Genomic DNA, 12500 nt, shown 5'->3' with positions numbered 1-12500 from the left:
CTTAAGCCCTTGGGCTTGATACCCAACCATTTGGACTTCCCTCTAACTATTATCGAGGCCCAAATACGTTTTTACACGTAGTAAATCATCCACATCAAATCAATCAAATTGATTTCCTCATTCTCATTTGTATTACTCAAAGTTAACCATTTAAGGTGTGCGATCCATTAGGTTCTAATTAGCAAGGAAGTGGGAAAATATTAGAACTCTTTCTAACCAACTGGAATTAAAACCCCTTTTTAATTCTTCCTTTATTTGGATCGATCACAATCAATCCTAGGACTTCCACAAGCCAAGAGTGACATCTAGCAATATATCAAGGCTACCCAAGCTAACCAGAATAGATGAAGAACCTATTCAGTTGGAATTGCAATGCAATACGATCCTTCTCTTATACAATGTTTCAAATCATATTATTAGGGTACGGATTGTTTATGTCAAACCCCTAATATGATTTATAACCTCATGTGATTCAAAAGAACATGATTAAGAACAACTTTCTAAATCAAGCTCAAAATACTTTGGCCAAAGATTTACTGAATCACATCTTGAAACATTCTCCTTCTTTATCGAAAGTAGAGATTCCTTATTGTACATTCACATGCCCCTATGATGAATTAAGAGATCCCAACAACACTTAAGACAAATCTTTTACGGCTTGCCTTTAAGAGCTATCAAAGATCAATAACGCATCACAGGACAACCATGATGCCTCAGGTCTAAGGACTAATTTGCATTATTGCAACTATGAGTTCTCATTTGACATATAGATAAATACTCCATATGAGAACTACGGTTGATCGCGTTCAGTGTACTCATTCACTAATGAGCACCCACATACTTGTATTAGTGTCAACTACACAAATGGTTTGAGACTAACCATCCTCCCAATTGAGCATACATAATATGTGCTAATCTTGACGGTTTATCAATGCCCATTTGATAACCTATGATTATGAACATTTTGGGATGCTACAGTTAGAGATTAAAGGTCTCCCGAATCTAATCTTCTTTAGATTACTTTATCTCTTATTTAGCATACCCGGGACATTTGTTTCTTTACACGATGTAAAAGATAACAAATAAGTTTGCCCTTTATATATCATATACGAAATGTATTCTAAGGAGATTACATCAAATGTATTGGCTCTTAGGGCACATTTCTAACAATCTCCCACTTGCACTAGAGCCACATAGCCATGTATCTCATACCCATTATCTCTGTATGTCTATCCAGTTGTGACTGTGACATAGGCTTAGTGCGTGGATCTGTTACGTTGTTTGCAGATGCCCCATCTAATGGTAACATTTTTCTATGTGTTTGGATCTTTGATGAGACCTAGGTTCCTTGGCTTGAACTATCGCCCCATTGTCATCACACAGTAAAGGTACTTGTGACATTATGGTTAGAACCTCATTTAGTTCGGTAATGAACCTTTTTATCCAAACAGATTTTATTGTAGCTTCTAAAGCGACAATGTAATCAACTTTAGTTGTTCTCCAACAACTACGTGTTCATTCAAAATGAAGACGTACCCTTAGGTGGATTTGCAATAATTGATAATAGATATATTACCCAAATCAGTAAATGCTTCCACTTGCTACTCTGATGTTTCTCTCAGATGAGGAACATGTCCTTAGTCCTTCTTAAGTATTTAAGAACATACTTGACTGCTCCCAATTGATCCAATCATGGGCTTGATTTATATCTTCTAGTTATACTCGTATAACCGATATCATGTCTCGTACATGCTATGACATATATGAGAATCCCAATTGCATATGCATAAGAGATTTTTACTCATCTACTGTATCTCATAATGAGTTTTTGGACACATGCTCTTAGAAAAGTGAAGTCCATGTCATACTGGAAGTAAACTTTTCTTAGACTGTTCCATATGAAATCTCCTTAGCATCTTATCAACATACAAGGATTGAGATAATCCAATTATTCTCTTAGATCTATCAGGATAAATCTTTATCTCAAGTATGTAAGATGCTTCTTTAAAATCTTTCATTAAGAATGATTTTAATGAGTCACAGCTTCACTGAAGATATCATTCCTATATCGTTTCCGATAAGTAGTATGTCATCTACATACATCACTAGGAATGCTACCAAACTCCCACTGACCTTTTGTACACTCATTAGTCATCCATGTTTTTGTACGAAGTCAAATGTTTTGACAACTTCATCAAATAGGATGTTTCAACTCCAAGAACCTTGCATCAACCCATAAATGGATCTATGTAGCTTGCATACCTTATGCTTATCAACTTTAGAAATGAAGCCTTCAGGTCGATCTATATATAGTTCTTCCTGAAGGTGGCCATTCAGAAAAGCCGCCTTCACATCCATTTTGACAAATCCCATAATCATGGTATGCAGCTATTGCAAGCCAAATCCGAATAGACTTTGTCATAGTGACAGGAGAGAAGGTTTCTTCATAGTCAATCCCTTCTCTTTGCTTGTAGCACTTTGCTACTAGCCTTGCTTTGTAGGTTTCTACTATCCCATCTGAGCCTATCTTCCTCTTAAAGATCCATTTATTCCCTATTGGTACAATACCAGGAGGAGGATCAACTAGAGTCTAGACTTTGTTGGTATACGTAGAATCTATTTCGGATTTCATGGTTCCAAGCCATTTCTATGAGTCAATGTCTGACATTGTCTCATTGTAGTTCGAAGGGTCTTCGATATCCTTACAATCACTTAGGAGATTCAACTCTCCTTTGTTGTCATGAAGGAAACCATAATACCTTTTAGGCATTCTGCTAACCCTTCTTGAACTACGTGGAGTCTGTGTTACAACAAGTTTGTGGATCTGGGATTGCACTTAGTTCAGTGTTGATTTCTAGCTCATTGGACAATTCCTTGAGTTCTATCTCATGTCCCCCTTTTCCCATCAAGAGTGTATTCCCTTTTAGGAAGGTAGCTGACCTTGTGACAAACAACTCTTGCTCGTCGATGTGATAGAAGTGATATCCCATAGTTTCCTTTTGGATACCCTATAAATCTACACTTCACTAACCTTGCATTTAGTTTATCCGCATATTGCCTTTACATATGCTGGACAACCCCAAATCTTGATCTAATCAAGACTTGGTTTCTTCCCAAAACACATTTCAAATGGAGTTTGTGGAATGGATTTGGAAGGCACTCTATTTAGCAAATGAATTGCAGTTTCAAGTGCATATCCCTAAAAGGATATAGGTAAATTAGTACAGCTCATGGAACTCATTTTAGAAACTCCATTATGTTGTGGAATTCCTGGTGGAGTTCATCGTGATAAGATGCCGTGTTCCTTGAGGTAATCAAGAAACTATGTGCTTAAGTATTCACATCCTAGATCGAATCTAAGGATTTTAATACTCTTGCTTGTTTGGTTTTCAACTTCATTTCTGAATTCCTGAAACTTTTCAAAATTCATATTTATGCTTCATTAAGTATAAATACCCTAACCGTGAATGATCATCGGTAAAGGTAATGAAGTATGAATAACCGCCATCTGTGTTTGTATACAAAAATCCACAAACATCTTAGTGAATTAATCCCAACAGTTCTGTAACTCTTTCTCCTTTACTAGTGAAAGGAGACTTGGTCATTTTACCATGTAGACAAGATTCACAAGTAGGCATATGAACATGATCAAATGATCCAAAAGGTTCCATCTTTTGCCATCCGGTGAATTCTATCTTGGCTAATGCCTCCAAGTTTAAGGTGTCACAATTTAGTTGATGTATCCACATCTCTAGGCCTCTCAGGTCTAGTTGCATCTTTATCCATATACAGTTAATGCTACCATTCATTTCTTAAATGAAAAGAGACCATCAATCAAAATTGCATAAGCAACGATATGATTGATATGTGAAATAGAACAAAGAATTTTGTCAAACAAAACATTAACTCCATCTCTTAAAATATAGAGACGGATATTAAGTTCTTTACACATCCAGAAATGAAATAACAATTATTTCAAATTCAGGTCTTCTTCAGAGGGTAGTCTGAGATGTTAGGTGCCTATTGCATTGGCAACTACATTAGTGCTACTTCCCACAGTCAGCACCATTTCTCATTTTCCAAGTCTTCTACTCCCACTAGTCCATGCACACAATTGCATTTATGTTGACTAGCTCCTGAATCAACTATTCAGTTTAGAAGCTTTAACTGTAATTACTAATTTTAGAACAAGAGAGTGACCTTCCGAAGGTTTTTCTCTTGAGGCTTGCAAGGCATCTCTTGCAATTTCTCTTCCAATGTCCATCCTTGCCTTAGTGAAAACAAGTACCTTTAAGTTACTTGTCTTTCTTTTGTATTCTTTCTTCCTTGGGTTTTTAGAAAACTTTTCTTCTTCTTTCCTTTATCCTTACCTTTTGTTTGGATTTGGAAGAAGAAGAACCCTTCTAAAATTGCAACTATCCTTTTAACCCTTTATCTTTTGAGATATTCATTTAAGCTACTATAGCCATATTGAGTAGCTCATATAGGGTATCATTCATCTTTCCCATATTATAGTTCATAACATATTGGGATTAACTAATGATAGGGATGAAAGAAAGAATCTTGTTGAACTTCAACATCAAAGAAAAATCCATATTTTCCAATATCTTATGTAATGATATTACATTGAGATCATGTTGATTAACCGGGAACCCACTTACCATTCTTGTCACAACAAGTTCACATATGGTATTGTAAGCTAGGAGTAGCTTCACCTTTTCATGGATGCCAACATGTAACTTTTACCTCGGTTGTCATCTGACACATGCTTCTTATAAGCCTTTGTCTCCTCCTCAATGGCATATGGACCAAGAGGGGTATGTGGTGGGGTTTTCTTATACACAACTAATTTCATCCAATTATAGGACAAGTTGGTGTTTGTGCATCAAACCGGATAGTTCGTGTCATCTTGGACGTTTGAGTCAAGTATCTTTGAGATTGGGTTTGTGATGGTTAATTTGAAATTCTGCAAAACGTAAATAGATTTTAATTTAGATTAATCTTCTACCAAGGACTTAGGGTCTTTAAGTCATGATGGTAGCTCCCACTATTTTTGGCAAATTTCATATCCCTCCTGAAATCCGAGAGTTTCCGTTGAAACTCTTAGTGGGGATGGGAGTCTCACTTTCACATAGTTTTCCTCAACCTAACAGTTTGTTGGATTGCTATGATACTAATGAGAGGATACTCTTATCCAATCACATCATTAATGTGAATACCCATCACTATGGCCTCTAGAGAACTAGACCTCAACCTAACAGTTTGTTGGTTTCGTTCGTCTTAGTTAAGTTATTCCCACCATGCTTGTGGGTATAGGGTTTCAAGTATGACCTCAACCTAACAGTTTGTTGGCCACACTCGTTATCTATCCGCACTACATCAAGTATGTGTAATAGGCTTCCCTTGGATGGTTACAAGTACTGGATGTTGCCTCACTGAGGTCCAACAAGGTGTAAATGTGCCACCCAATAAGAGACTACCACGGTGGAAGGCCACAAAATAGCATTCGAAGTGCCATTTCGCTTATCAACTTAATATTGCTTTGAGGGTAGTTAAATTGGTCTCATTTTAATCCAATTTTAATCCTGTTAAAATTACCTATCTAATCTCATTAAATGGTTCCCAGTGCAATATATTAGTAGCACATAATACTCCCACTAAATGTTTTAGAAACCATTTGCTTGAGATAGTGGGAATACATGATACTACTAATTGATTAATTATCATCATTACCGAACATTCCAATTGCATTGGGCTTATAGGATGATTATGGACTTTCTTGTTGATCCAACACGAGCCACCATGTTGGATCATGGTCTTGGAAGGTGATTCATTTTAATTACGCGCGCATAAAAATAAATTAGGCATGAAAGCCATTTCATTATTACATAGCCAATCAAAATCGAATACATATCCAATAAGCGGCCAATCACATAGCTCAATTGTTTGGTCTAAGTCCATAACCATCCTTTAATTATTTAAACGCTTTAAACAATTAAACTAGCAATGTAAATACATGCTCTTGGGTTGCATACATATATATGGGTTTAATTCAAGTGGTAACTATATTCAAATAAAATAAATTTACCATGGAGTGAAAACATTTTACTACAATAGTAAATGTAATTGTAGAAACCTTTTAGGCATAGTTACATTTATCATATATTGCAACTAGGTCTAAAACTATTCAACAATTAATAATGGATCCAAAGTTGATCCACTAGGGTGTGGGGTTAAAGCATGCATTTGTATAATACAAAGTGGTGATCATAATTTTTTCAACTAAGTGAATAATCATGAATGTGACTAGGTAGGCCAACCACACTCACCAAAGTAATCAAAATTAATTTTAGTGTGGTAGGTAAAGAATTAGTGATATGAATAAATTGATCAACTTTTGCATTTTATATCAAATCACCAACATTTATACCTAGAAAGCCCCACACACTCACCAAAGTAATCTTATTAATTTTAGTGTGGTGGGTAAATGTTTATTGAGTGGAAACATTTTTGAAAAACTTTTAATTTTATAATAAAACACCATCATCAACTTTTGACCTATTTTGGTGGAAAATTCCACTAAACAAAATCATCAAGATTAGCCACCTAACTTATGGATCAAAAAGATCCCATAACAAGAACATCAAGAACACCAAGAACATGCATATGAACTTATATGAATGTTCATGCTATTTCCGGAAAAATCCATATTCCATTTTAACCATCTCATGCTCTTAATATCATATATTTCATGAAATTAAAATCATGGGAGTTTTAATGCAACTATGCTCTAATATTCATATACATATATGAACACAAAGAGAGCATCAATCATCAAAACACAAATCCGGAAATCCAAAATCCCAAACAACCCCTTTCACTCCATTTGATTTTTATTCAATCATATCAAAATAAATCAAGTATAACTATTATACTTTTAAATGAATTCACAACCCATATATGCATCTCTAAACCCCAAAAACATATCAAGTTCATGACCTATGGCTCTGATACCAATTGTAGGATTTTCAAAACATTTTTTCAAAGTTCATTTGAATATTAAACATGCATTTAATCAAATTAATCGCAGCGGAAGTCTAAGGTGGTTGTTTAAATTCAAAAACAAAACTTCTTCCAAGTATCTTAAGCCATGAACATTGATATGTTTTTCATAAATGAAAATTCAAGAGAAAGGATAAGATCTAATTACCCTTGAAGCAATTATATGAACCAATTTGTGTTTGGTCTTCTCTTGATGATTTCCTCTTTGTTGATCTCCTCTTTGATCTTTGCTCCTTAATCTTTCTCCTCCATGTGAGCCACAAAAGTATATGGCCTCTAAGTCTCCACACCAATAGAACCTTGAGATGAGAAGAAGTATCTTGAGAATACTTGGATGCTAGTGCAAGATTCTCAAGATTGGTTTCAATCTAAACCACTTTGAAAAATGAAAGTATTTCACTCTTGAAAACTCTCCTTTTTTCTCTCTTTGATCTCCCAAACCTATTTGGTTGATGTTGGATTGTGTTTGTGTGTTAATGAACTTATGGAAACAATTCCCATACACATTCACTTAACCATTTTCGGCCAAATCCCATTGGGCTTCCAAAATTGGGCCTTATGACACTTAAACCATAATTTATAGGTGTCTTAAGCCCTTGGGCTTGATACCCAACCATTTGGACTTCCCTCTAACTATTATCGAGGCCCAAATACGTTTTTACACGTAGTAAATCATCCACATCAAATCAATCAAATTGATTTCCTCATTCTCATTTGTATTACTCAAAGTTAACCATTTAAGGTGTGCGATCCATTAGGTTCTAATTAGCAAGGAAGTGGGAAAATATTAGAACTCTTTCTAACCAACTGGAATTAAAACCCCTTTTTAATTCTTCCTTTATTTGGATCGATCACAATCAATCCTAGGACTTCCACAAGCCAAGAGTGACATCTAGCAATATATCAAGGCTACCCAAGCTAACCAGAATAGATGAAGAACCTATTCAGTTGGAATTGCAATGCAATACGATCCTTCTCTTATACAATGTTTCAAATCATATTATTAGGGTACGGATTGTTTATGTCAAACCCCTAATATGATTTATAACCTCATGTGATTCAAAAGAACATGATTAAGAACAACTTTCTAAATCAAGCTCAAAATACTTTGGCCAAAGATTTACTGAATCACATCTTGAAACATTCTCCTTCTTTATCGAAAGTAGAGATTCCTTATTGTACATTCACATGCCCCTATGATGAATTAAGAGATCCCAACAACACTTAAGACAAATCTTTTACGGCTTGCCTTTAAGAGCTATCAAAGATCAATAACGCATCACAGGACAACCATGATGCCTCAGGTCTAAGGACTAATTTGCATTATTGCAACTATGAGTTCTCATTTGACATATAGATAAATACTCCATATGAGAACTACGGTTGATCGCGTTCAGTGTACTCATTCACTAATGAGCACCCACATACTTGTATTAGTGTCAACTACACAAATGGTTTGAGACTAACCATCCTCCCAATTGAGCATACATAATATGTGCTAATCTTGACGGTTTATCAATGCCCATTTGATAACCTATGATTATGAACATTTTGGGATGCTACAGTTAGAGATTAAAGGTCTCCCGAATCTAATCTTCTTTAGATTACTTTATCTCTTATTTAGCATACCCGGGACATTTGTTTCTTTACACGATGTAAAAGATAACAAATAAGTTTGCCCTTTATATATCATATACGAAATGTATTCTAAGGAGATTACATCAAATGTATTGGCTCTTAGGGCACATTTCTAACACTTAATGCTCCTCATCCGAGATCACAAGCAGAACTTGTGGACCTTCACAATCTCACGATGAGTCGTGGGTTGATCGGGACACAAGCACTGCTACAACATCCTCATGTTGCCCGCGAAAGGCAAGAGGAGGAAAGGGACAACGAGAGGCACCATTCCTTAACAATAGGTAGCCAAAACAGGAACCCATTAACCCGCACAAGCCAATCTTGAAGCATCAATGACGAGGGGTATGAGACGACAGTTCGATGCCAGAGCAAAGAGCCTGCCGGTGCATAACACCCATTCACCACTCACACGCCGTTGCATTAGCAAAGCCCAGCACCACCAAACGAACCGCACATCTCAACAAGCACAATGGCTAACTGAGAATGCGGCTGCACCGAGTGGAGCCAAGCCCGCACCGCTAGGCATGACAAGAATACCATGGAATCTAGGCAATCGATATGTTGTGGGTTCGTAACTCGTAGGAGTGTCACTTTCAACGTCCCCGGTATTGGGCTGAGTTTCTAAAAACAACCGTGCACACCGAGGTTAAACTTTACCGGCTCCACTCCGACTCGCCGCTCGCCCACTACTCTGAAGGCAACCGATATTTTGTGGCATCATTGCTACTCTTAAGATTGTCATCCTCGACTTGCTCGTGCATTGGGCTCGCACCGTGCACACACAAGCAGTGCCTAGACAAATCCTAATCATAGCTCAACCGCACACTCAGGGACTTGGGGCAACCGATATTTTGTGGGTTCGTAACTAGTAGGAGTGTCACTTTCAACGTCCCCGGTATTGGGTTGAGTTTCTAAAAACAACCGTGCACACCGAGGTTAAACTTTACCGGCTCCACTCCGACTCGCCGCTCACCCACTACTCCGAAGGCAACCGATATTTTGTGGCATCATTGCTACTCTTAAGATTGTCATCCTCGACTTGCTCGTGCATTGGGCTCGCACCTTGCACACACAAGCAATGCCTAGACAATCCTAATCATAGCTCAACCGCACACTCAGAGGATTGGATAGCTTCTTTCAAAGCCAACCTACCCCCACACGTGTGAGAGTGGCCAACAATTCCCTAGCTTCTTCATCAACTCCGCCGAAAGCCATCCTCGACATACCCGTGCATTGAGAAGGTTTGGTGGCCGTACTCCCAACACAAAAGCATACCGAAGACAACCCCAAGCTAAAGCTCACTTGAAGCCAACGCATCGTCACCATGTGTTCGTGTGGCCGAGAATTGGGCAGCTTCTTCATCAACCCCGCCAAAAGCCATCCTCGACATACCCGTGCATTGAGAAGGTTTGGTGGCCGTACTCCCAACACAAAAGCATACCGAAGACAACCCCAAGCAAAAGTTCACTTGAAGCCAACCCATCGTCGCCCACAACTAGTGGGTGAATGGTGTGCTTCCCGGGGTTGGCATAGACATTCCCTCGCATGCAAAAGATTGTCGATGCGAAAGATTGTCTATGCCAAACCCGGGAAGCACACCATTCACACACTCCCGACCGGTGTGGTGTGGCGGTGATTGGATAGTTACAGATTGAGCACTTGCCAAGGATCAAAATGTGTCATTTAGAAGAAACATTTTCAAAAAGTTTTTAAAATCTTGTGGGTTTGCAACTCATAAGAGCGTCACTTTCAACGTCCCCGGTATTGGATTGAGTTTCTAAAAACAACCGTGCACACCGAGGTTAAACTTTACCGGCTCCACTCCGACTCGCCGCTCGCCCACAATTTGTTTGCAACGAAACATTTGTTTTTAATTTTGTTGGTTTAAATCTTGTTGGTTTGAAATTGTTTTGAAAAGGTTCTTTAAATCTAGTGGGTTTGCAACTCATAAGAGCGTCACTTTCAACGTCCCCGGTATTGGATTGAGTTTCTAAAAACAACCGTGCACACCGAGGTTAAACTTTACCGGCTCCGCTCCGACTCGCCGCTCGCCCACTAGTCCGAAGGCAACAAAACATTTGTTTTTCATTTTGATGAAAATTTCTGTTTTTAAATCTTGTTGGTTTGAAATTTTTTTGAAAAGGTTCTTTAAATCTTGCGGGTTTGCAACTCATAAGAGCGTCACTTTCAACGTCCCCGGCATTGGATTGAGTTTCTAAAAACAACCATGCACACCGAGGTTAAACTTTACCGGCTCCACTCCGACTCACCGCTCGCCCACAAATCCGAAGGCAACAAAACATTTGTTTTTAATTTTGATGAATTTTTTTGAAAACATTGGCTTGGCAAGCCCCAATCCGCGACTATCCACCCACCGCCACCCCACACGGGTGGTTGTTGTTGCGAAATGAGGTTGTGGTCGACATGCCCGCGCATTTGAGAAGGAGTTCCTAGCACTCCATGCTCTTCCATGCCAAAAAAAAGCCTAGACAACCCCATTTCGCAACTTTCCACGCCTTTTTTTTTCCCCCTCACCCATGGCGGCGGCGTGGTGGCGGCGGCCGGATTCCGGCCACCACCGCCATGGGTGGCAGCCCCCCGACCCCGACACCAAACCCATAATACCGAGGCAACATATCGAGGCAACATGACATGGGTGTGGCGTGGGGGAAGGGGGCTGCAGCTAGGAGGGCATGGGCTGCCATGCATATGCAGGCAACACACACCCCCCTATATAGCATTTTATGCATTTAGCCCTTTGACAGGAAGAGACATCACCTATGCGCGAGGAGTCATAATGGGCTCTAAATAATTCAATACAAGGTATTTGGACGTGATTTTTTGCAGGGATACTAAGAAACATGCAATCTCTGATGGGAAAAAGTTTCATAAATATTTGAAGTCGGGAAGTATTTTTTATTATTTTTAGAAGTCGTAAAATTGAAAAAATCATTAAAACAAATCCGGGAGGAATTTTTTAGTTTTGTAACTTGGAGAAGGTCCTAAAAATCATAGACTACTTATGGGGAGCTTATTGTGCGAGGAAATTTCAATAAAAATGGGGTTTGACAAGGTTTGAAAAATTCTGTCGACATTTGAAAAAATCTGGAACTAGGCTGCCGGCATGCTGCGCACATGCTGCGCGCATGCTGCGCGAAGGCTGCGCGCAGGCCACGGCAGGACAAGTTTCGCTAGCCTCACTGTCGACCGAATGCGCAAGCTGCGCGCACGCTGCGCACAGGCTGCGCGCACGCTGCGCAAGCTGCGCGCACGCCATGGCAAGACAAATTTCGCTAGCCTCACTGTCGACAGAGTCAGCACGCTGCGCGCACGCCATGGCAGGAGAAGTTTCGCTAGCCTCGCTGTCGACAGAATCAGCACGCTGCGCGCAAGCTGTGCGCGCGCATGGCATGGCAAGTTTCGAAAAATTCTGTCGACAGGCTCCCGAGCGCGCACGCTGCCGACATGTTGTGCGCACGCTGCCGGCATGCTGTGCACACGCTGCGCGCAAGCTGTGCGCGCGCATGGCATGGCAAGTTTCGAAAAATTCTGTCGACAGGCTGCCAAGCGCGCACGCTGCGCACACGCTGCCGGCATGCTGTGCGCACGCTGCCGGCATGCTGTGCACACGCTGCGCGCAAGCTGTGCGCGCGCATGGCATGGCAAGTTTCGAAAAATTCTGTCGACAGGCTCCCAAGCGCGCACGCTGCGCACACGCTGCCGGCATGCTGCGCGCACGCTGCCGGCATGCTGTGCGCACGCTGTGCGCGCGCATGGCATTGCAAGTTTCGAAAAAT

This window comes from Prunus avium, unplaced genomic scaffold, assembly GCF_965620075.1.
Source record: "Prunus avium unplaced genomic scaffold, drPruAviu1.hap1.1 HAP1_SCAFFOLD_18, whole genome shotgun sequence".
NCBI classification, from domain to species: Eukaryota; Viridiplantae; Streptophyta; class Magnoliopsida; order Rosales; family Rosaceae; genus Prunus; species Prunus avium.
This window is presented reverse-complemented; position numbering follows the sequence as displayed.